Source organism: Pan paniscus, chromosome 1 (assembly GCF_029289425.2).
Source record: "Pan paniscus chromosome 1, NHGRI_mPanPan1-v2.0_pri, whole genome shotgun sequence".
Taxonomy (NCBI): Eukaryota; Metazoa; Chordata; class Mammalia; order Primates; family Hominidae; genus Pan; species Pan paniscus.
In genome coordinates this window covers 59,264,962-59,290,890 of record NC_073249.2, presented here as the reverse complement: position 1 = coordinate 59,290,890, position 25,929 = coordinate 59,264,962, and the positions used below count along the sequence as shown (strand labels likewise).

The 25,929-nt window shown below is 34.6% G+C and overlaps 1 protein-coding gene and 1 long non-coding RNA gene across 4 annotated transcripts in view; one reads left to right on the top strand and one right to left on the bottom strand.

The window, feature by feature from the left end:
* Nucleotides 1-9,124, bottom strand: part of BRINP3 (BMP/retinoic acid inducible neural specific 3) — a 385,674-nt gene extending 376,550 nt beyond the window's left edge. Inside the window, exon 1 of one of the 3 annotated variants that reach the window (XM_003820588.7) lies at nucleotides 8,707-9,124. The gene's annotated coding sequence lies outside the window, so the exon portion shown is untranslated. Of the gene's footprint in view, nucleotides 1-5,662; nucleotides 6,050-7,034; nucleotides 8,058-8,706 lie in introns of those variants that run through there. The other 2 variants (XM_008974031.6, XM_008974030.5) reach the window with 2 other exon arrangements.
* On the top strand, nucleotides 7,135-12,667 carry LOC130541352 (uncharacterized). Its single transcript, XR_008955394.1, has 2 exons — nucleotides 7,135-7,258; nucleotides 11,639-12,667. It is a non-coding gene; the product is annotated as an uncharacterized LOC130541352 (long non-coding RNA).
* Nucleotides 12,668-25,929: the final 13,262 nt, after the last annotated feature.

Sequence of the window (25,929 nt, the reverse complement as noted above, 5' to 3'; positions counted from 1 at the left end):
CACTCAAAAGTGAGTTAGTTGCATAAAACAATTTAATTTTAAAAAGGTGTAAAAATTATTTCTAAAATATACTTTGAATGTCCTTTAAAATTTTTTTCAGGAGACCCTTTTTTCTTAGGTATGAAGTTTACGTTTCAATTCACAGAGAAAGCTAGATTCACTTCTCTAGTTCACGTTAGGAAAAATAATAATGCTGTCTTTGAGTTACTCCAAATTACCTGCTGAAACTTTGAATAAGTAGAAATAAGTATCTTATACATCTGATAAGCACAGATTTCTTCATAATTGTTTACCCATAAATTTATTTTAATAAAATTAACAAGTTGTTTAAAAAACTCTCTTTGGAGTAAAATTGATATTTAGGAAAAAATTACACTTTCTAGTTGTTGGTACTGTTAATCATTGATAATTCATTTTCTTCTAGATTACTCCATTTTGAAACATATAGTCTTCTTCCTCATTATTGTTTGGTATAATCTTGACAATATTACTTACCACATTTATAAAATGTACTATTACTGTGTCTTTATATATTAGTGAACTGGTCTGGATGAATAATAAGAAATTCTATTACTATAAACTCAAGTATAGTCATTTAATTTTAATATTTTCAATAAGCTAGACTTGATCTATGTATTAACATGCTTGGCGTTATATGCAAAAATGTTAAGAAAGCAAGCATTAATTATCTTAAAATAGTATTTTGTGCAACTTTGCTGCATAATTTATTCAAGTTTTCATAATTTTTCTTCTACCAATTTAGAGTGTATTTATAATTATTTAAGAAGTGTTCATGTCTGAAAAAAACAGTATTTCTTCTGTGTATATACATTTACAGAGCTGACTTTTCAAACCATCAGAAATATTACCATACTAAAGTCATGAAAACCACTTTATTTATTATCTATCCCAGGAACTTCCTGATTTTATTAATTTTTGTTCTATATTTAGTTTAGCTATAACAGAAGGGGCTTTGGCGAGCAACATTAAATTGAATATTTAAAAGCAGTTACTAAAAATTTGTCTTAAAAATATACGCATTAGGTATTATACAGAACCCAATCATACTCAACCTTCATACAGATATGTGCTTTTTAATATGATACTTGAATAAACTCATGCTTTAATGGCTAAATTTAGTTTTTGATTTAATTTAATCACATTTTTTAGACTGGCTTACATTTTTGAACAGCATCTGAAACATTTCAAAGAAAATATTTGTTATTAGTGACAGTGAGAATTTAATGAATCTGTAAAATAACAGTGTAGTTATATACTGGACACTGAAAAATCTAAAATGCATGGTTACTGAATTCTGGTCTTCCCAACTCTAGATTGTTTTTTAATAGTGAAATATTTTAGAGATAGCTTTTAAATTTAACAAATGCAACAGTCCAGAAAAGTTAATAAAAAAAAGCTTAATCCTGATGAGCTTGGCTAATACTCACAGAAATCAGGAAAAATAAGTATATCTGTAAGTATTCTTTCACAATAAATCTATAATGGAATATAAATGAAACACACCATTATGAGAGAATAATTCTTACACGGCAGAGAACTATAATACATTCTAATGTAATGTTCACATGTTTATTAATTTAATCAATAAATGTGTACTTTATAGATTTAATTTGCTGGAACTATAATATGGTAGCTACTTTATTAGCTATTAAAAGGAATTTGTTTTGCTTTGGGTGCTTTTAAAGGCAACCACATCTCATCTGAGTAAATTAGGGTTTAGGCATTAAAACAAATACTTATAAAAAAATAGTAAAAATAGGTTGCACTGAGGGTACTTTTAAACTCTAAACTTAAACAATAAAACATTGACAAATTATGAATAGTGATTATTGAAAATAACAATGAAATAGAAGAATGAGAATCTATACAATTTCTCAGTTTAGTAGATTGCATGTCATTTTTCACCATCTCAATTGATACAATCATGGTTGAATATAAACATTTCAAAATTTGAGCACAAACATGTATTTCATGATAAAACATCAAGTAATCCAATCGACTCATTATAAATATTTATGCTATATCTTTCAATTTTGGGGAAAAGATATTGATTAGTAAATCATAATTGAGTTATTGCAATTATTAGAGCATCAATTAATTACTCTTGATTAGTTATTTTGAGTATGAAATTGGGAAATGCTCCAGAACTGTATGAATTAATACTTTATTTTAAACATTAAGTGTAGAGGAGTGGATTAAAGGCTTATAAAGTAAGCTTATAAAGTAATTATGAAGACTTTGTAATTGGATAGGTCTGCAGGTGAGTAATTGGATACAAATATTCTTGCTAGCTTATATTTATGCTTTGAAAAGATAGGGGCAGAAACCTTCAAAGTTCTTTGTGAGGACATTTCATAACCAGTATAAAATCGTTATGGTGGCTATTTGATGCTATTAAAAAATAAAAAATTAAGAACTTGGCCAGAACTTCCAAGTATATCTTCAGTTGAAAGGTCATTAGTGTTCATTATTAAATTTTATACTCAGAGGCTCATTTTCAAAAAACAGGATAGAATATTTCCTAAAATAGAATAAATATTATTAAACTATCCTCCTCCTTTTAGCAACTAAGATTATCCATTAGCAATCAATAATATTCACACAGATTATTTGTTATTTTGCTTTCCTTTAAAAATTATGAATTATTAACACTAAAATAATAAAGTTATACAGAACACATAGTAGTGCATGAAGAAAGTGGACAGAGTTATACTTCAAAGTGTCTAAATAAGTTTATCCAAGTAGTTGCTAAATTAAAACACCAAAAATGCCGGATGTCATCCTAATTAATTCTAGTAAACTTTATATGAGTTTGTAAAAAGCGTTGGAAATTAGAAGTTTGACTGTCTAAAGTTTCTCCATTTTTAAATGATTACATGAAAATATTTTAATCTTGTTCCCAATTAAGAGTAGAGACCGTCAGGTTGACAATATAAATCTGCTAAGAAATCAGATGTCCTTTCTATTAAATAACAATGAGAAACCAATCAAAAGCAACTATTTTGTAAAGGTGACTGTACCCCAACCTGAATAAAAGCAAAGGTAAATATACTATAAATAACAACTAATATGCCTCAGGAAGTGTATTATTTCAAGCTTTTTAAATTACACATATTGAAGCTGTTATACTTAATCAATGTCAAATATTTATTAAATTCATTTGACACCATAACACCACTGACCAAGAAGATTTGATACTAACATTAAAAAAAAAGTTGAGTCAACATTGTTTATTGTGTGGAGATACAAGTTTATCAAAAATGTCTAATTAAAAATTCAAACTTACATGGTATCCTTTGAAAAATATATTTTGTTTTCATAACATATTTGTCCTTTTAAAGCATCCATATCTCTTATGTCATTTTATCTACAACTCTCTGAGGTAGGCATTGTTTTCTCCATGTGAGAGATGAGAAAAATAAATGAAGAGTGGTCAAGAAATCTTACCAGGAGTACATTAATGCCAGGTAGAACTAGAACTGAAATTCAGGAAGGAAGTCTACATGTACAAGCACTCTACTTTTCCCAATAACCCTTTATTACGATGTGAAAGAAAAAAACATTAAAAGCCTTAGAAGAGAACATCACTAATCATAAGCACACAATCATAATATCCAAAAATCTCTGGGATATTTTTTAAGAAAAAATATTTTTTTTCTAAAAACGATATGTGTGCAAAACAAAGATAACACAAGTTGGTGTCATATTCCAATTTGCGTCTGAACTCTTTTAATATTAATATGCAATTTGCTAAATTACAAAATGTTTCAGACTCTTATTCTAGTAAATAACTGCCTCTTTTAAAGATAATGTGGAAAAACTAAAAATAAATACAGGAAACATAAGAAACTGAATCATAGGTTGATAATGAAACATAAAAGTTTGGAAATCCCAACAGTTGCATTCTTTGTACTTGTGGAGAGAAACCCACAAATACACTACACTGCAAATAAATACACTTTTATTTAAAGAATCCACAAATCTAGGAGTCAAGATAATGGTAGAAATTACACACACACACACACACACACACACACACACACACACTTTGAGTCCCAATGGTTTCTTCCTACTTAGGTTTTATTTACTTAATTATAATGTACAATAACTTTGCATGGAGAAAATCAAGATGTATTGTAGTTTATGAAAATGAACATTTCTATGATGATGATGAATTTCTTAAGATAAGATATCCTATGAGAGGATGAAATCACATAATATTATCTGATTAAAAGAAAATGAAATTGATCATTATATGGTATCATGTCTATTTCGTCTGGAAAACATTATTAAAACAACATAGATTTAAAATAAATACCTTCTCCAACCACCAAAAATGTGTGCATGTATACAAATATATATGTATACACACACACACACACACACACAAACATATATACACAATGAGCATATCTACTACAATAAAATTGCTAAGGATTAAATGCGAAAGTATTAGGGAATTAGAATTCATTGACAAATTACTTTCCCTAGTGGAGGAAAAACTACCTTTTGCATCCAACTAAGAAAAGCACTACAACTTTGCAATTTTACAACCCAAAGTTACAATTATCTTTCTTATTTCTTCCAGGTTTTATCAGTAAGCCATACTAGCAGAAAAATTATTGATCAGGGATCTACATCAATAAATATAAGTACTAAAACTATTTCCAGAGATAATTTAAATAATACAATTTCTTAGAGAAGAGAAAGTGTTATTAACAAATAGAAGAGTTTTATGATGGTGTTTTAGTAATTTTTCTTTTTTCTTTTTTTTTTTTTTGCTTCACTGTGTGGAAAGTCCAGGCTCCTTCAACATGTTAGCAAAAAATAACAAAACAATATCAATAATAATAACAAAGCTTCTTTGAGTATTCAGAATGTGTTTGTCATTTTAATTGAGAAAAATCTGATAGTGGAAGAAATCTATTGGCTGCTCAATCTACAAAACTAAAAATGTAAAATAAATTTATTTGGGGAAGAAAACCCATAATTTTCTGTTTTTTTTTTTTTTTTTTTTTTTCAGTTTTCCAACTGGTTTCCTAAACCCAAAGATTTTCATACTGGGGTTGTACACTACACTGCCCTTGGGCAAGCTTTCTTCTTTTTTCCTTCTATTTTACAACCCAACCCACCCCCACCTCATGTATTTTTTCCTAAGGTGGAGAAAATAATGGAAATACCTACAAAACAGTTCTCTCGAGTAGTCAGAATTACTTTGATAGTTCAAGAAACCCTTAATAGTTCTTCACCTGTCCTTTGTATATTAAGGTCTGGGACCTTAAGAAGAAGCAATGTTTTTAATGCATTTCTGCAACTGCCATCTTCCATGTTTTATTAAGATTATACATTTCTTCTTCTAACTCTCTACCCTTCCCATTTCTTCCTCTAACCTTGGTCCAGTTTATGATTTTTGTAACATGGCCACACATTTAAATAAATGCACACTAAGCAGTTAAATTAATGCATGTTAAACATCTAAACTGTTTTACCCTGTTTCGTGAATGTGAATATTAAGAAGTTATGCATCATAGCAGGACCAACTGAAAATGCATATATTCCATTGCTTGCAACACAGAAAAAACATCACATGATAGTAAAACACAAGTTATATGATTGTCAAGAAAATACATTCATTCCTTACCTGCTTAACTGCATGATGACAAACAAATCTATGTAACACGCAAAAGAAAGTCCCCAAAATCTGAATCATCTGTCTTCCAAGCTGCTGTGGCAGTTTTATATCCTGGTGCTCTCTTCTTTGCTTACGTACATTTGACTAGATAGAATATTTTTAAGTGATACTAAGGTTATTTTGCAACCCTAGTCACCTTTTCCTTCTTTCAAACAGCCAGTGGGCATTTTACACAGCTCCAAACATGCATCTTATCTTTGGAGGTAGTGCCTACACGGCGTTTCCCAGCAGAATTCCTGTTACAAGGAGCTTCCTTCTCTAAAGGGCTGATCACGTTCTCGACCTGGTGCAAAGTAAAAGCCTCTCCGGTTCAACTCTTGGGGACTAGGAGAACAGCCATCAGAGACTTAAACTCTCTGTCACTGTTTGGCTGTGGAACCAGCAGTAACCAGCGGCCAAGAAGCACCACCCCCTCTCCGGTGGACGCTGGAAGAGAGCGCTCCCAGTCCCAGATCTTCCTACTTCCCACCCCCACCTCCAGAAAAGAGGAAAATAAAAATAAAAGGCCAACTTTAAAGTGGGTATAATATAAGCTAGACAGATTCCAAACCCTCACTCTTTGCTTTTAACTTCAACCTTATATTCCAAGCTCTAGCTTCAAGTTGAAATCTAACTCTCTTCCGCTCTCCCCACCGCCCTCCAGATTCTTGGGAGTTGGTGAAGGAAAGGAAGGAGTGACCGTCAGCAATAATACTTTAACACAGAGCCTAAGAAGTCATTCAACAGTTTTAACCCTACTTCGCAGTCAGACAAGTACAGTGATTAGGGTTTTATAAAGCAGGCATTCTGAGGAATCGTCGTTTACTAACATTAAATATAGCTCATTAAAATAAATAAATATTAACGCAAAAAGGTACTAAGAGACTCCAGAGATCTTAAGTCTATGCTCTCATACAGAAGAGGTTTGCTCAAGTTTGGCTTAGGAAGGTTGGAAATGGAGCATTCTGAAAGGATGGAAACCCCCTGGCGCACCCCACTCTATGGGGCTGCAAATGCCCACACCAAGCACAGGTTCGCTGCAGGGGCTGAGTGCAGAGCCTGAGCTAGCAGGTCAGAGTAGGGGACACCTTTCCTACACGCATGGGTTATTCCCACATCAACAGCAAGCCTGGGGCCAGCTGGTCAACCAGGCACCTTGCTCTCCTCCGTTCCCTGAGCTCAGGTGGCATAGGCGTTGCCGTGAGCTGCGGAGAAATTTCCACGCAGAGTCGCCTGTTGATAACCCTCCAGTTAAAACGTTCTTGGCAGCGGGAGCCCCTCAGATGTAAATTTCCCTTTCACACGCTTGAGCTTCAGGTATAATACAGCAAAACGCACTTACCTAAATACTGACTGTCTGTTCCTTACTGGATCTGACTGCACTGAAAGTTTTTTTTTTCTTTTTCTTTTTTTTTTTTCCTCCCTCCACCCTTGCGCAACAACAGCAGTCCTCCAAAGAGAATGTTTGAATTGAATTATATGAAGCCCTCCTTTCTTCAAATGAAGTCACGGACTCTGATGGCACTGGCTTGTCAGGCAGGACGACCGGACTGGGAAAGAGACCAGGTAGAAACTAGTGACCTAGTGACGGGTGAGGGGCGCCAAGTGGTGCGGACCACAGTCTCAACCCCGTTCCCTCTCGGTGGGAGTCAAGGGGGGAAAAGCCCTTGAATCCCGAGACGGGGGGATGGGGCGACGCTGCAGCTAGAGTACTTTTATGTCTGGGAGCTAAAAGGGCTTTTGAATTTAAAAAAGCATTGCTTGGGTTGTCGCGTCAGCCATCAATGACGACAAGAATAGTTATTTCCCAGAAATTAAAAAAAAAAAAAAAAGGAAAAGAAAAGCGTGAACAATAGGTTCTTACCTCCGTGTATCCCAAGAAAAGGAAATGTTGTAGAGACCAGGAACTTGTCCTTAATTTGAGGGCGGGGGGCGGATGTTCAGAGAAAACCCTCAGTGGGTGTTAAAAATTACCGATACATGCAGGTTTGGCATTTAATGAATATCGTGCTCTCCTCATTATGTGTCAATTGTGAAGTAAAAGTAAGGATTAAAATGTTTCTCAACACAACTATACGGAAGAGGAGGTGATAATCTTGTCAGTTAAGTCCATAGAAATGTTCATAAAAGCAAAAGGCACTGACCATATTAACATGCCTATTAAACACAAGCGTTGGGGGCAGACAAGTATGAAGAGTGAGGCAATTAAATTTTTCATGTAAAGTCTATTCTTGAATTTCAATTTATCAGAACCAAGATAATCAGGGGTTTCTTCTGATAGCTCCTCTCTGAAATGAGTACTCTCTGTCCGATTAACTGTTCACCAGCTAATTCACAAAATCAGAAATGTACTGACAAATACTATGCCTGAATTAAAATACAATGCCCAAAATAACGTGCTTATGTGTGATTTGAAATATTTTAAGAAAAAAATATGGTGCCCTCAAAACTCACAGTCCTCTTCCTACCATTCAGTGGCATTTTAGTGCTTAAGGTCTTGCTAAATTCATAAAAATACACTTTGCAACAAAGTCCTCCTTCAGTCATGTAATTGCTTATCATGAACAAATACTGACCTGAACAACCTTCTGAATATCCGACTAGTGAACTTTCCAGACCTTGCAATTGTCAGAAGGTCTCTTTTAAGCTCTCTCTTAGATAAACCTATAAAATGTGACCTTTCAAATGGCACAGGAATGTGTGCCAAGAAGGGTTAATGGGGGTAGGGGGGATTAATGTCCATGTAACCCATAATATAAATGAGGACAAATATTTAAAAAATAAAGAAGGTAAAAGATATTGGGGTAATACATGGGATATTGGGGTAATACATTACATGGGTTATGTCTTAGTAGTGCAGTTGCCACTAACATACTAATTGATAAATATGGCCATATGGATCTTTCAGTTCTGAAAGTAACAAAAATGTGAAAAATGAAATACTTCAACAAAACAGAGCTTATTAAAAATAGCAATAGTTAAGTTTCTAGTAACAGATAAAGAGAATAACTTACCAGAGGAAATTTCAGGAAGCAAGAAGACTGTGAGAAAAATACATCCAGGATTCAAATAGATATTCCATGATCTTCCAAATCAAGGTAAAGTAGTGAGCTGCAGGGTAGTAGGACTTTAAAATAATCAGCAGTTCCTGATGGCATGTAACCAAGTAAAAACCAGTTACACAGAGAGCCACGAACCCCCAAGGCAAGAAAGCAGAATGTGAAAATGCTTTATATGGGGGGGTGGGGAATGGTGGGGGGTGATTCGTGGTGATCCTTAAGCAAAGTGAAAATTTACAGGCTGTACATCCCCATACAGTGGGGAAAGGCAGAAGCTGTGTAACCCCAGAAAACAGGAGGTGGAATACAGATAAATCTGCAAAGAGAAGTAAAAGGATGTGTTGAAGACGAGGAGATAAAGAGAGAACTAGTGAGCAAGGCTGTAGTCATCCTGATAGATATAGCAGCAAGAATGATTTAGGCTGCTGGGGAGGATCCAATGAGAATTCAAGAGGGCACCACTTCGGAAATCCTGCTCTGATCTTCCCACTCTCAGTTCTTTAAGAGTTACCTGCGTTGGGACCATTATCATTAGGATTAATAGTATTCCATCAGTGCATTTCACTAGTATTTCCCTTGAACATTTTCACTTGCAGCAACTGAGGGAGGCGTAGTAAGGAAGCCCAACACAACCAATTCCCCCACTCCCCAAATAAACCACTACCACCGGTCACATTACGATGACCAAATCATCAGCGATTTGCACGAGGCGGTGGGGGGTGGGGGGGTGCGGGCGGTGATCGAAGGGCTGAAGATGCGGAGGAGGCCGAGTCGCTAGGCGCTTTCGGAGGCGCTGTGCCGCGGAGGCTTAGGCAAGGGGACGGGGAACCGTGGTTAGATGCAGCAGCGGCGGCAGCAGCCCTCCCAGGTCCCACTTCTTTGGCGTTCCTGCTGCCTGTGACTCAAGACAATTGACTTCCACCTGAACCCTCAGCTCCGAACGCCTTGCATTAGAAGCTAGAGCTTTGGAGGTTCTGAGGACGGTCCCTGGGGAGCAAGTGGTAGGTTTCAAGGCGCCCGCTTCCCCTCTGATTCCTGCAGTAACTGAGGGAGAGTGTGCTAGAAATGGCTTTGCTGCCGAATGCATTATCTTGCCATTTTCGTGTCCCAATACTGAACAAACGATCGCCTGATCGATCGGTAAGATTAGCTTTATTCCTTCTCCCTATTCCTCTCCTTGGCCCCATTCCCTCTGCAAGTCCAAACCCCAATCTCTCTCTCTCTCTCTCTCTCTGCCTCTCTCTCTCTCTGCCTCTCTCTCTCTCTCTCTGCCTCTCTCTCTCTCCAGGAACTTCTTTTTCCTCTTTGAAACCGGTTTCCCAGGGGAACTGCCTGTGTGACTGAGAGGCTAGTAATCTGTTTGTAGATGATTTATATTTTGGCTGCAGAATGAATCCCCCTCCCTACTCGGAGTACTCTCCTTAGAGATGATCCCCCGCCCCCTCCCCATGGGTTCGCTCTCAGAACTCGGATCTGTATAAAGAGCGCTGTGGGAGTCTTTTGCCCTCCGCTCTAGCTCTATCTTCCTCCGGACCCCGAAGCTTAAGAAGTATCCGCCTCACTCTCTTTTTTAGAAATAGGAGGGAAAGGTAGAGTGGAAATTGATTTCTTGCAGAGACTGAGGCGCTGAATGATAGAGGGAATAAACATTTGCCCTGGATAAAAATGTTCTTGGTAAGTAATCTTATTTTCTGCGGTTGAAAAAGAAACAGATTGCTTCTCACTGCCCCATCCCCCACTCCATTCATTTATTTGCTCTCTGTATGTAAATCACGAGCTGGGTCAGTGGAAATTTTCTTTTCCTCTTCCCTAGGAGAGTAGTAGCTTGTAAGGGTGAAATTGAAGTAGAGGGTTTTAAGGAGACAATATGAACGCTTTAAGGTCCTTTATATCCTGCATTAAAAACTCAAAGACAGATAAAGCAGTTAAATCCCTGTTTGTTTCCAAAAGTGGTATTTAAGTATTTCTCTTATTTCCTACTAACTGTCTTTGCTTTCTGAAAATAAAGAAAAGAGTTTTAGGTAGTGGGCTCATGTCTATGCTTTTAGTATGTCTTGGCCATGTTCTGAAATACAATTTCAGTTCCAAAATTAAGAATGGTTATTTTTCACATTTCGCAGGTAAATTAAAGCTTTAGAAACCACTTATTAAATGTGCATCTCGGTTCCAATTATTGCACCAGATACAAATTAGTAGTATCCACAATGGCTATTTGCATATTGTGGTGGTACTGCAAATTCATAAAGCCCTCTGGTTTTCCATGAGTCTATAGCACCCCCAGCCTGTGCACGCTCACAATGTGAAGAGTGGATTGGTGTAGCAGTAGGGAAGAAGCCAAAGGGCTCTTGATTGTGCTTACATCATATGTCATTAAGTGTAGAGAATAACATGTTTTGCAAATTGTGTGAACTTGGTTTTCAAGAGTAAGCTGACCATTTTTGATGCACAAAATTAAGGGAGATTTGCTCTCAGAGAAATCATTGCATTTTTAATTATAAAATATATTTTACTGGTAAAACACTTAAATTAAACTTTCTTGTCTATTGTTATTATCCTACTGTAATTTATTATCCTCTAAATTTAATGACAAAGAATAAGCTATTTGGCACAAAACGCATTCCTGATGAAAACAGGATGACTGAAAAATCATTTGAAACGTATAATACTAAAATGTTATTGGTAAGATAAACTTCATTTTAGAAAATCAGTATTCTAGAAATCAGTAGTATAAAATTTCAGAAGAGAGGTAGTCAAGTGGCATATTGCAAGACAAAATATGCATGTTCTCAACTATCTATATAGTCTTTATAGCTATCAACATTTGCAAGAGAAAAAAAAAATTCACTAAGGGCATGTTGGTATAACACTTTTTTCTTTCTCTCCTCAGGCTGTTGTTCAGCTCTAATGATGTCCTAGAGCAGAAGTGTTTCTTCTGTTGTCTCATTTTACCAAGAGGATGATGTCTGTGTATGTCTCTGTGTTTTAGAGAGGCTGGCAAATGCTGCTAAGAGGATCTGAGGTTCACATAAAGAGGATGAAAATTCTGAATTACTTTCATTGCAAATAAACCTTAACAATTGTGAGAGTTAGAGAGCATACTTTTCACATAAGACTTTGGTATGCTGCCTAAAGCTACTTAAATAATTTGCTATTCAGAGAAATGCATTTGTTTATTGAGGACCCACCCGGACTTAAATTAGAAAAATGTAACATTCAGATTTTTATTTTATATGTGAAATAAATGTGTGATTGCTGTTCTTAAAAATTTGAAAAAAAACAGGATAACAAGAATATTAATTTTGTGACCCATAGTTCATGAACTTTAAAAGTGTTTACAGCATTTAAAGTTTATTTAACAATTTAAGTATTTGAGCACTATACTAATTCATATGGTTACATTTGATCAACTCCTTCATGAAGCCATAGGCTTTATATCTCCTAGCTGCCTTTCACCTTCAGAGCAAATCTGGTTTATACTTAGATTGCTCCAAAAGTTATGCATTTTAATTTTATGTTGAAAATGTCTTTCTTAGATAATCACGGTGCATATTTGCAGTTAATACTTCAGTATATTTTATATTATTGGTAATGCTTTTGTTAGCCATCCTGGTGCTGCTTTCTTATAAGAGCTATGTATGAGTACCAACTAATATATTTCTTACCTATTAACCCACTAAAATTTCTAATCTAAAAGCAATATTCAAGTTACATTTTATTACAGAAATTGGAAAGCAATTTGCCTGGGAAGCAAAATGTTGATATGATTCAGGTGATTTTAACATTAAATTTAACTTGTAACAAAAACGGATTATATAAAGATAAATAAATTGAGACTATTATTTGCATAGCAAAGAAAGCCACACATGACCCACACATTTATGCACATATAATTAATTTCAATAAAATTTTTATATTTCATTTTCATCTCTGCTATGTTTGCTTTTAGAGTTTTCTCTTTGAAAGAGTCTAAAGTTTTAAAAATACCTGTGTATGCAGGAATCTTCACATTTTATTTTGTAAGATCAATAATGCTGCTAAATAAACTGGGGCTAATGTGTTCAAGTCTCATAAAAAGTGTGTTGGAACTTGAATGGACATTAAGGATCATTTAATCTTATCGCTCATGATGATGAAGAAGTTAAGAACCAGAGAGGTTAAGTGATTAGTGTAATCATACATTAACTAATAACCTAAGGAACTTTAAATGCAGGTTTATTAACTTCTTAGCTAGTGTTCATTCTATATTAATTACATTCTATTACTAAGACAGGCATTGTTTGAGAGTGGGCCTAGGAAATAAGTGAAAGGAAGAGAAAGTAGTACAAAGATGAATAAATAGTAGCCAGTCTTTTTAGAGTCCATTTTGTTAATAACTAATACTCTTTATTGTAGAAAACTTTTATTCCCCTGCTTTATTTTATCCTCCACTCCGCTGCCTTCCCATGATTGGAGATTTCATGTAATTTACCTTTGCAGAAAATATCTTCAGTATTCTTAGACATAGTGCGGTGGCTCGCACCTGTAATCCCAGCACTTTGGGAGGCCGAGGCGGGCGGGCAAATCATGAGGTCAGGAGATGCAGATCATCCTGGCCAACATGGTGAAAACCTGTCTCTACTAAAAATACAAAATTTTTCTGGGCGTGGTGGCACGTGCCTGTAGTCCCAGCTACTCAGGAGGTTGAGGAGAATCGCTTGAGCCAGGGAGTCGGAGGTTGCAGTGAACCAAGACTGCGCCACTGCACTCCAGCCTGGCAACAGAGTGAGACTCTGTCTCAAAAAAAAAAAAAAAAAAAAAAAAAAAAAAAATATATATATATATATATATATATATATATTCTCGGTATTCTTTTTGTACACGCATTGAGTTGCTGTTCCCTACACTATTTTCCCTCATGGTATATAAACTGTCGATAATTTCAACCACCTGCAGTGTCATACTCCATCATGTCACCTGTCTGCTCTACATTTTAAATTCCCTAAAAATGTAGAAATAGGATTGTTCCAAGAGGAAAGCTGTCCTCTCAAAATAAGAAGTTTAATTAGACTTTAACACATATCTGAAACTATACACACAGAAACACACACACACAATATGAAAGAAACGCAGAGACTAAGACAACATCTTTTAATGGAAACATTATGTAAAACATACAAACAAAAAAATCTCACCACATGTTCCATTAGTATAAAAAAACTTTCTAATTTGAATAAAAGCTACAAGACTTCAACTATTTTGGAAGGTTCAGTTTTCTGGAGTAGTTTGAGCCATACCAGTGTTTTCATATACATCAATATTTGTGTGTTACATGCAAGCCATTTTTGTTTTGAAAATGGCAATTCTAAAGTAGAGTATCAACATTAAAATCTATTTGGCACTAATCATCACTTCAAAAGGGTTACCATTACTGGATTAAACAAGATGAACATAGAATCATATGAAACATTTTAAAATTTCTGTAGTGTATGCTTTTAAAATTTAAATTTTTGCACTAATCTGAAAAATTAGTGCTTTATGGAAGCATTTCTAGAACCATATTTCAGTAGCATTTGTATTGCTGTGTGTGTTTTTGTGTGATTAATAATTAGTTTTCAGGCCACGCGCAGTGGCTCTTGCCTGTAATCCCAGTACTTTGGGAGGCCAAGGCAGGCGAATTGCCTGAGGTCAGGAGCTGGAGACCAGCCTGGCCAACATGGCAAAACCCCCTTTCTACTAAAAATACAAACATTAGCTGGGCATGGTGGCAGGCACCTGTAATCCCAATTACTTGGGAGGCTGAGGCAGGAGAATTGCTTGAACCCAGGAGGCAGAGGTTGCAGTGAGCCGTGATCACACCACTGCACTCCAGCCTGGGCAATAGAGCAAGACTCCTTCTCAAGAAGAAAAAAAAATGGTTTTCACATGCATATAACTGGGGGCAGAACTTAACCTATTTCAAAGCACATACTGTCAACTCTCAGTTCCATGAAGAAGGAACCATGATTATGTTTTTATTCTCAACTCAGTGACTTTGTATCACTACCACCTAGCACATCTCCTTACATAGAGAAGGAGCTCAATAAATATTAATTTAATGGATGAAACTAAGAACTTCATCAATTTTTCCCTCTTTAACATTCTTGCAAAGGTTTATTGCATTTAATTTGTATCCAGCATTTAAAAATATTATTATTAAATTATAGCATTATTCAAAAAACTTTTGGAATATTTGACATAAGTTTGGCCTAATAAACCAAAGTATATTAGAAATCATGACCTTTGCACAAGACTTTATGGTCTTATAAATACCTTACTATTCACCATATTAATTTAATCCTTTCACCATGTTGTGAAGTAACTTAGTATTTTATCTTAATATGAGAGAAGTGAGATATGAGGAAATTGAAGCACTGTTAGTAATTTCTATCTTAGTCTGCTCATTCAGGCTGTTACAAGGAAATACCATAGACAGGGTGGTTTAAACAACATAGGCTGGGAATTCCAAGATCAAAGTGCCAGCTGATTGGATTTCTACAGAGGGCCTGCTTTCTGGTTTGCAGATAGCCTCCTTGTCACTGTGTGGTCACATGACTTCATAGGTGTGTGAAAGTAGAGGAGGGGGAGGTGGTCGAGAGAGATAACTTCTTCTTTTTAAGGGCACCAATGCCATTATGTGGGACCCACCTTTATGTTCCACTGTAAACCTTATTACCTCCCTAATTCCTTACCTCAAAATACCATCACAGTGAAGACTAGGGCATCAACATACAAATTTTGAGAAGATGCAAACAATCAGCTCATAAAAATTACTAAAAGACATTGTTGAATTCTTTTTATTCACTGTATTGTATTTCCTAGTTTGTTGAAGAAATATGATGAAAATGTCATATAATTTTATTAACAAGTTATATATATATATATAAGTGTACATTCTTCATGTGTCAACTTCTTGCAAGTAAAATATATTTAAGGAAGAGTAAAATGTTTGTAGTATCATAAGCTGAATTATAAAACTGTTAGTTTATAATTATTTAACATTTTGCTACTCAAAGTTCTCAGAATTAACATTTTTTGACATTAACAAAAATAATTATTCTTTAAATTATTTGTACCACCAACATTTATTTATTAGTGTAGTGACTAAAATATATTCATTGGCATAGTCAATATATGAATTTATGCATATTGATAGGCATATATATATGTACAATTTTTGAAACAACTTACAAAAATAATAAATATGAGAATATTCAAGGAAATGGTAAGATATAACTTCCTTACAATCTTTCCCTGTAACTGGATTTTAATGATTAACTAGTATGGGTGTGGTAGAAACAATAATGACCCCCAAAATGTCCACATCCTAATTCCCAGAACCTGTGATAACTTCCCTTTTGTGGCAAAAGGGACTTTGCAAATGTTAAAACATTAAGTATCTGGAGATGTAGAAGTTATCTTAGATCAGCTGTAAATGCCCAATGTAATCACAAGCATCCTTATAAGAGGGAGGTAGAATGAAAGAGTCAGAGATGTGAGGACAGAAGCATTGGTGGAGTGATGGGGAGGAGTGAGGAGAGTAGCCAAGAAATGCAGGCAAGATGCCCTCTAGAATCTGGAAAAGGGAAGATTCTTCCCTAGAGCTTCCAGAAGAAATGAAACATTGCTGGCCCATTTTAGGCTTCTGACCTCCAGAACTGCAAACTAATACAATTTATGTTACTATAAGTCATTATACTTGTGGTAATTTGTAACAGCAGCAATGGGAAACTAATACTCATGAACAGAGTAGAACATAAGTAGTATGTTCTTTCCTCTCTAGGAACTAGATGATTTAACAGCAAACTCTTGCTTCCTCGCCATTCCATTCCTCCAGGTACTGAGCAAACCACCATCTTTCATGAGTCAAGAACTGAGTTGAGGCTGGGCACAGTTGTTGACACCTGGAATTCCAACTCTTTGGAGGGTCTAGGCAGGGAGGGTCCCTTGAGCCCAGAAGTTCTAGACCAGCCTGGGCAACATGGCAAAACATGGTCTTTACAAAAAATACAAAAGTTAGCCAGGCATGCTGGTGTGCACTGTAATCTCAGATACTTAGGAGACTGAGGCAATAGAGTTGATTGAGCCCAGGAAGTTGAGACTACAGTGAACCATAATCACACTGCTGCATTCCAGCCTGGGCAACAGAGTGAGACTCTGTCTCCAAAAAAATAACAACAAAATTGATTCTTCCTATTCATTTTACATGGGGGATGGATAGGAAATCAGAGTAGGGAAAGATAGACATAGCACTACTTTCTAGAAATTAACTAGTGAATTAAAGATATATAGTATTACATAATTTTATTTATTTAGAATATAACATTTAGCATATAGCCTCACACATATTAGCACTCAATACATGCTGACTTAGGTACAACAAATATTGACATAGCTGTGAGAAAGTGCATAACGTTCATTAAATTTGAAGATTATGTGAAAAGTACTAACCTTGGTATGAAGAAAAGTCACTAAACACAATAAAATTAAATACAGAAGCTGCTAATAATTAGCAAAATATTTTAAAATTTTTGAGATTTAAAATGAGACCACCCAAAGAATGACTGGCAGGGAGTGGGAGGACTTTTATTTTTATTGAAGAGATTGATATGAAGCAAATTGACCTTTTCTTCTTACGTTTTTGTACAGTATTGCAATTAAGAAAAGGAACTGAACATTTACTTAATTAGAATGCATCATTAATTTTAGTGTCTCATGAACTCCAAAGGCCTTTCATCCCTTTAATGAAAATAAAGAAGAACTAAGCTACTTGATTGCCAATCCTCTCGGTATCTCTAAATCTCTCTAATGCTTGTATTTCCTATTTAAAAGAAATACATACTTTGTAGGAGGATGAAAAACAATCCTTCACATTGATTTTAAGGTTTTGCCTCTGAGGAGAAAATATGAATTTATAGACAAAAGTAATTTTAAAAGACTATATGAAGTGAATTCATTTCTTATTTATGGAAAGAGACCAAGTCTAAAAGTCAATTCAACAAATATTTATTGAGCATTTATTCAACAATCATTTATTGATAGTATTACATATAAGAAGCAAGATTTTAAATGTTACAAGGATGTAAATATAAGTAAGTTACATTATTTATGTCCTAGTTAGAGGATAAGAGGAGTATACTGACAAATATAAAGGTTTTTAAAACTGCCTCCTATATTTAATTTACATCATCAATCATCCTTTTATAAGAAAGAAAAAAAAGTATTGATTGTGATCTATGAGCCAAGCACTTCCTAGAAAAAAGTGCTGAATAAGACAACCAAAGGCACAGACCCCAAGTATCTGACAACTGTTAACACTGTCATAATAATGAAAACAAAACAAAAAAATAATGAAATGATACTTAAATGATTTCTGCTGTCTTTAGCCTAGGCATATGATCTCCTCAGCCATACATCCAGCATGCTTCACGCCTTTTCTTTACTTATTAGCTTCTGTAAGCATATAAGATTTTTATCTATTTCTTGCATTTGTTGGCAGGAGGGGTTTCCTTAGAGTTTAAGAGGCAGTAGTTGAGGCCGGATGAATGATCTGGTCCATATAAGTTAAGTGTTGTAATGAACAACTCCAAACTTCAGTTGCTGAAAAGAAAACTTAGCTGGATGTCGTGGCTCATGCCTGTAATCTCAGCGCTTTGAGAAGCAGAGGAGGGAAGATCCCTTGAACCCAGGAATTTGAGACCAGCCTGGGCAACATAGGGAGACTTTATCTCTCAAAAAAAAAAAAAAAAAATTAGCCAAGTTTGGTGGTACACACCTGTGGTCCCAACCTCCTGTTGAGGCTGAGGTGGGAGGATCACTTAGGCTGGGGAGGTCAAGGCTTTAATGAGGCACTGCACTCCAGCCTAGGTAACAGAATGAGACCCTGTCTAAAAAAAAGAAAAAAAAAAGAAAGAAAAAAACCATAAATAAATAAGAAAGAAATAAAATTTAATTTTGTATTCACGCACGGTTCATTTGCGTCAGCAGGATGAGTGAGGTGGTCTGATTCACAGTGATTTAGGACCCCAGTAGCCTTTCATTGACTAACCCACACTGTAGGAAGTCTTTTGATGTTCTCTATGCATTTGATAAATGAGGGAGAGAGTGTGGATGATCTTTTAGGAGATTTTGCGGGCCAGCTGTAGAAGTGGTCCACATCACTTCCCTTCACGCTCCACTGAGAACACTTTTTCATGGCCACATCTAACTACAAAATAAATAAATAAATAAATAAAAAGCTGTAAAATGAAGTCAAGCTTTGTGTCCAGGAAAAAGAAAACATGGATAGCAATCTGCTACATTGATATTCTCAGACCAAAACATTATTTAGTTTAGTTATGTATATTATGTATATTCTTAGTTATGTACATTACCATAGCATTGGATTGTATACTTGGTGCAGGCTGGGGGTCTCAAATTTGTTTATGTGAAGGAATCAAAACAGGAAGTTTGATAGGTGGTACCTTACTAGGTAATAGGGAGAATTCCAGTCCTTGCCAACATCTAGAATGAACTCTGTACATAGTTGGTGCCTAATAAATACTTGTTAAGTGAATAACAAGTATTCACTTCAGTGAAGTATGACCTTCAGTGTTCCCATAAAATATCCTCGTGCCCAAACTTAACATTCAACTTGATGTCCACATGCAAAAATAAATAAATTTAGACACAAATCTTACATCTATAAGATAAATTAACTCCAAGTGAGTCACAGACCTAAATGTAAAATACAAAACTCTAAAACTTCTAGGATATAAGATAGAAGAAAATCTACATGACCTTGAGTTTGATCATGAATTTTTAAATACAATACCAAAATCACAGTTCATAAAAGAAAAAAGAAACTGTTAAGTTACCCTGCATTAAAATTAAAATCTTCTGCTCTGAAAAAGACATTGTTAAGAGAATGAAAAGACAAGCCACAGACTGTGAGAAAATATGTGTAAAACACATATCTGATAAAGAATTGATATCAAAATATAGAAAGAACACACTTAATAAAAACAACAAAAAACCCCAGTTTAAAAATGGGCAAAAGATCTGAACAAAAGTTTTATCGAAGAAGATATGCTGACATGATATAAGCATATGAAAATATGTTCAACATTGTATGTAATTAAGAATTGCACATTAAAAGAACTATGACATACCACTATATACTTATTGAAATGACTAAAATCAAGTAAACAGACAATAGTACATTGTTACAGGATGTGGAGCAACAGAAACTCTTAATTTTGCTGGTGGAAATGACAAATGATACATCATTTTGAAAAACAGTTTGGCGGGTTCTTACAAAGCTGATCATAGTTTTATTATCCAATTCATCAACCACATTCTTTGCTATTTATTTATCCAAATGAGTTAAAACATATGTACACAGAAATATCTGCAGTTTTTTTCATATTTGCCCAAAATGGGCAGCAACCAAGGTATCCTTCAAAAGGCAAATGGATAAACAAACTATCCTACATTCATACAATACAATGTTAGTCAGTGAGTAAAGGAGTGTACTACCAAGTCACAAAAACACATGGAGGAAACGTAAATATACATTGCTTATTGAAAGAAGCCTGTTTGAAAGTGGTCATATGACATTCTGGAAGAGGCAACACTATAGAGACAATAAAAAAATCAGTGGTTGATCAGTGATTGGGTTTTGTTGGTAGGGGTGGTGGGAGAGAGCAGGATGTGTAGGTGGAGCACAGGAAATGGCTGAAATATACCAATGATTCATTCTTGATCTGCATCTTCTTTGACAAATTAACAGTATTTGACACAACACACCGTTCCATAGTTTCTTAATCTGTTTCCAGAACAAAACAATTATTTGGTTTTCCTTTTACATCTCTGGTTGGCTGCTTCTTAGTCATCTTTTCTCCTTTATTTTCATCATCTTGAATTTTTAAAGCTGAAATTCTCTAAGGTTCAATACTTATCCTTTATATTTATATCTACACTCAACTTCTTCAGGGTCTCATTTATTTTCATGATTTCCAATATAATCTACAGATTACTTCCAAATTTACATATTCAGGCTGGTGCTTTCCCCCAGACCTTCTAGAGTCCATACCACTTACTAATCAACAACTTCACTTGGAAGCATAATAGCCATCCTAATTTTAGTATGTCTAAAATTCAGCTGCTGTACCCCCACTCTTCAAACCTGTTCCATCTCTATTCTTCCCCAAATCAGTTAGCAATAATCCATCCTTACAGATGCTTATGTAAAAAATCTGAAAGAACCTTTGACTTCTGTCTTTCTCTTAGAGCTCACACTCAATTATTCTATGAATCCTCTTGAGAAAGACAGCAAAGTACATCTACCACCCGACGACTTCTCAATCATTTCATTGGTAACACATTAATCAAGTCACATTAAGTCACTGTAATCTCTCACTTGGTTTATTCCAATAAACTCTTATTTACCTTGTTCTGCCTTCCCAATTCCACTCTTTCTGTGCTTAACAGAAAATAGTGTAACTGGTTAAACTGAAAATCAATCACGTAACTTCTCTGCTGAAAATGTGCAATGGGTTTCCATATATCTACAACCAAAATCCTTGCCATGACTGCCAAGGCACTAAAACATTTAATCTTTTTTTCTCCCTTTTCTATTATTATTTTATCTACCTTAGTCACTCTCCTCTAGCCACACTGGCCTCTTGTAAAACTTGCCTCCTTCTTTAGGTTATCATGTTGGGAGAAATTTCCATGTTTATACCTGTCTGGTCCTACTCTCAGACCTCACTGAATCCAAAATCAGCTGTTTAGCATGATCTTTCTCTGACAGACTTCAATATTTTTCATAATATACATAGTCCATGAGAGACATGGTAGGACTCTTTCAGTCCCCTTCTCTTTTTAAAATGACACAATAGAATTTGTACTATACTGTGAACAGCACCCATTAAGAGTCGTTCATTTCCAAAATTCCCAGAGAAAAATGGAACTGAAACTTTTCTCCTTAGACTTCTAATTATCTTTATTCACTCTCATCCTCCACCTTGCTTCCTTCTTCTTCCCGTAGTAATTACTTGCCCTGGCCTAGAAGGACTTTTATTAGCATTCTCTAATAAACAAAATGGCCCTTATGTCTAATGCTCTAAACATTAGAGGAAAAATTCTCTAGAGTAAAAGTTGTCTATTAGAGTAAAATGATTCTGCTGTGAATCCACTGAGATCTGACTCTCAAAGTAAAGTCTTAAATATTTATTTACTTTAATGCTTAGTTTTTGCAAACAAAGAGCACCTTGGTTTCATACCATATAGCCAGTTGAAACTGAAGAAACACATTCAGCACTTTGATTGGCACTGTTTTCATCCTAGGAGAAAAAAACCCTTGAATTAAAATTTTCAATATTTTCTGATTGCATTAGACTATAAATGAATGTATGTAAAACTTTTACAAGAAAGAAAGAAAAAAAAAAAAAACAGTGACCGGTTTGAATCTGTCCACCTGCAAGAATGTGCTTTTATTTTAGTACAAGCATCTTTCATCTTTTCTTGACTTCTTTCCATTATGTGATTAATATGCCACAATGAGTTGCTGAATATCTGACTCAAGACAATTTCTATCCCCAAGGGCCATACGCCTTTACCTCCACTCTTGTGAGATCATGGACTCTACTAAATATCTGCTTGTCTAATTTATTATTTTAAAAGTTAAATATCAAGTTGGGTATAAATAGTTAGGCCTGGGTCCCATGCCTGTTCAGTATTACAAGGGAAGGCAAGGGAAAAGTAAGTTGAGGCTGAAGTTCTTCTAAAAGTGTATAGAGAAGATACAGAGAAACCATATGCATTGCAAATATCTACCAATTTATATATAGGTTCCACAGTTACAATGTTATGACCTTCACGGTCAATAGGGGGAGAATAAAGCAAAATAGTGACTGTCTGAAATTGGATTGTTTTAGTTGACAGATTATTATAAATTCCTTACAGTCCTATACAGTATTATTGATTGATTAAAACTATCATGCAAATGTGTTTGAAAGAGGTTTGAATAGTAATCATCTTGTTTTTTTCTTTCTCAAACAAATGTTATCTTTTCAGCCACCCTTCAACTCCCAAGCCAAATACTCAGTTAAGAAAAACCCATGAACATTGTCCAGTGTAATCATTAAATTGCATACATTCTAATTGAACTCTAAGGAAGAATTATAAATGAACTAATGTAACTGTTTATGCCATTATCCACACTATTGTATATTAAATATAACTAAGCATTTAAAATTACTACTTATAGAAAAATCCCTTCAATCTAGATCATAAAAGAAAATAAATTTAAACATTTTAAAGTAAAGGAATTAATATTCTCAAGTATTATAAACAGTTATATATTAATAATATTTAAAATACTATGCTTATTTTTATATATGTGCTATAGTCTCCTCAATATTTTTTTGCCATCCTCTCATATATCATGATATTCCTTTGAGACAAGACACAAGGAATTTTAAATAAATTTTTTATAGACATAAGCAGCCCCAAAATTTCATAGTTAAGTAAAATAAAATCAATAATAATCTTCTTCCAGATTTCATTATATTTTTTATATGACATAGAGGGAAAAGTAACATAATCAATTAAAAACTGAGAGATGATATAGGGAAAGATGAGTAGAAATTTTGATCACAGATAATATAACCAAATATTTCTAGTAAAATGGAATTTCTTTGAGCAATTGTTGCTAAATCCCTCTGATAAGATTTTAAGTTATTTTGAGAGGCCCATTGAAAATATCTCATTTGCTTGTAAAATAATAATAGTATTTATTGTTGAGCATGAGACATTAACAGTAGATTTTTAAAAGTCACCATTTTTGTTGAATAACTATAAGAACAATGTATAACTTTTCAAAGGTAAAATACATATTTTCAAATTAATAAAAGTGTAATAAAAAGGAATGTAAATGCTTAATGTATTTATAATGTTGCACATACCACACATGAATATTAGCAAAATTTAATACACTTAAATGATTTTATTATTTCCATAATATTTATATAAATGAGTTTTTCTTAAATATTATCAGTAGAAAATTCTACCTAATATATAATTAGTTGTTTCATATATAATAGTGAGTACAATTCATTGTTGCATTAGAATTTGGAAAACTGCATTTATTTTTATATCATATGTAAATGTTAAAATGTTTTCTTTAATACAGAACATTTTTATTTTATGCATTCATGGAAAAGTTTTCAAACATTATCGTAATACTGTATAATATCATCTATAGTATACCTAATGATCTTATTTGACATACACCATTGTCTTCTCTCATCTTTCTGAAACCATAAGGAATACAAAATCGGTAAAAGCCAGAGAATGTATTCGTGTGTTAATCTTCACAGGCTGCCATAACAAACTACCATAAATTGGGTAGTTAAAGGAATAGAAATTTACTCTCATAGTTCTAGGGCCTGGGAAGTCTAAGATCAAGGCCAGCATGGTCAATTTCTGGTGCAGCTCTCTTCCAGGCTTTCAGACAGCCACCTTCTCAGTGTGTCCTCCTATGGTAGAGAGGAAGCTCTCATGTCTCTTTCTCATTTCATACAAGGGAATCAATTCTATTGGATCAAGGTTAGATTTGATGACCTTATTTAAACTTAATCACCTACTTAAAGGCCTTATCTCCAATACAGTCACATTGGGGTGTGGTTAGAACTTCAACACATGAATTTGGAGGGGATGCAGTCTTTCTTCTGTTTAATCATAAGTCTAGACCAGCAGTTGTTTACTACTTGCTTTCTGACTTATCTACTTACATGCAGAGTATCCTCCAAAGAGAGTGTTCATAAAATAAAATGTGGGCAATGTACATTTCCTTACTATACTCAAGTATAAAGGCAATCATAAAAGGGAAGCCCAGGATATTAAATCAGTCGACAAACACCACAAGAACATATAGGGGCAAAAATTAAGGAGAGTCACATTTAAGACTTCCTGAGACATTTTCTGCCATATCTAAATAATTAGTTAAAATTTTAAATAGAAGTATTTTTATTTTTTTATTCTATACTATTTCCCTAAAACATTTTTAAAAATCTATTATATAGTTAGTATAATGACTGGAATGGACATTTGTTACAATATTGGTTGCTCACTGTCTGAACCCCATTCTTGTAGGTGAGAAATTCTACACTGAATAAGACTGGTTGGGACTCAAAGAAGCTACAAAGATGCACTTTTCCAGCACAAACATGTTCTAGGTTGGATGATCAAATGCATATGCCTAGCAATTGAAATCTCCAACTAGGAACAAAAAATAATCACAAAAAGCAAAGGATTCACTTTGGTGTTCACAGTAGGAGCAACAGCAGCATCTTGTTTGCAGTTCTGGTAGCAGTAGCAGCTGCAATGGCTCCAGCCATATCAAATATCCTGTGGCACAGAGGGCTCGGAGGTATGAGGTTAAGAGACACAAATTTGCTTACCGCATGAACTCTGCAGTTTGATTTTTACTTTGATTTGGTCACCTTGCTTTCTTTGCTCTTGATTGTTTTCTAGCCCTACTTCTGTGACTATATTAAATAATTCTTTAGCTAATAATAATCCTTCCAATAAATTCGCTCTTCTGCTTGAATGATTCACAGTTGTTTCTCTTTCCTGTTTATGGAAAATTCTACTTAAATAACTGGAAAATGTATACCACGAGCTCAGACTTCTCTTCTGAGCTTCTGATTGATGCAGACAACTGAACATACAATATCTCCTATTAGAAGAATGTCACAAAGCACATCAAAACAAGAAATTCAAAACTGAACTAGCCATCTTTTTCTTCAAAACCTAACCTTTTTTGCAATATTCCCAATGTCAGTGAATCGTACCAATAGCCATCCAATTGTGTAAGTAAGTTGCGAATCTCTGACTTACTCTTGTCGCATATTTGGTTATCAGTAAGTACATTCAGTATCTTAAATACCTTAATTCTGATTACATCGTTCTGATTACACCACAACATTCCTTGCTCAATCTATTATTGTTTCTCATTTGGACTACTGAAAGCACCTCCTGACTACATCTAATCTGAATTCTTTACAACTAGTCAGAGATATAGTTTCAAAACTTATGTAATTGTGTCATACACCCAATCATGATTCTTTGTGATTAGAATTATTTCCACTGTTCTTAGGATCAATTCACAATTCCTCT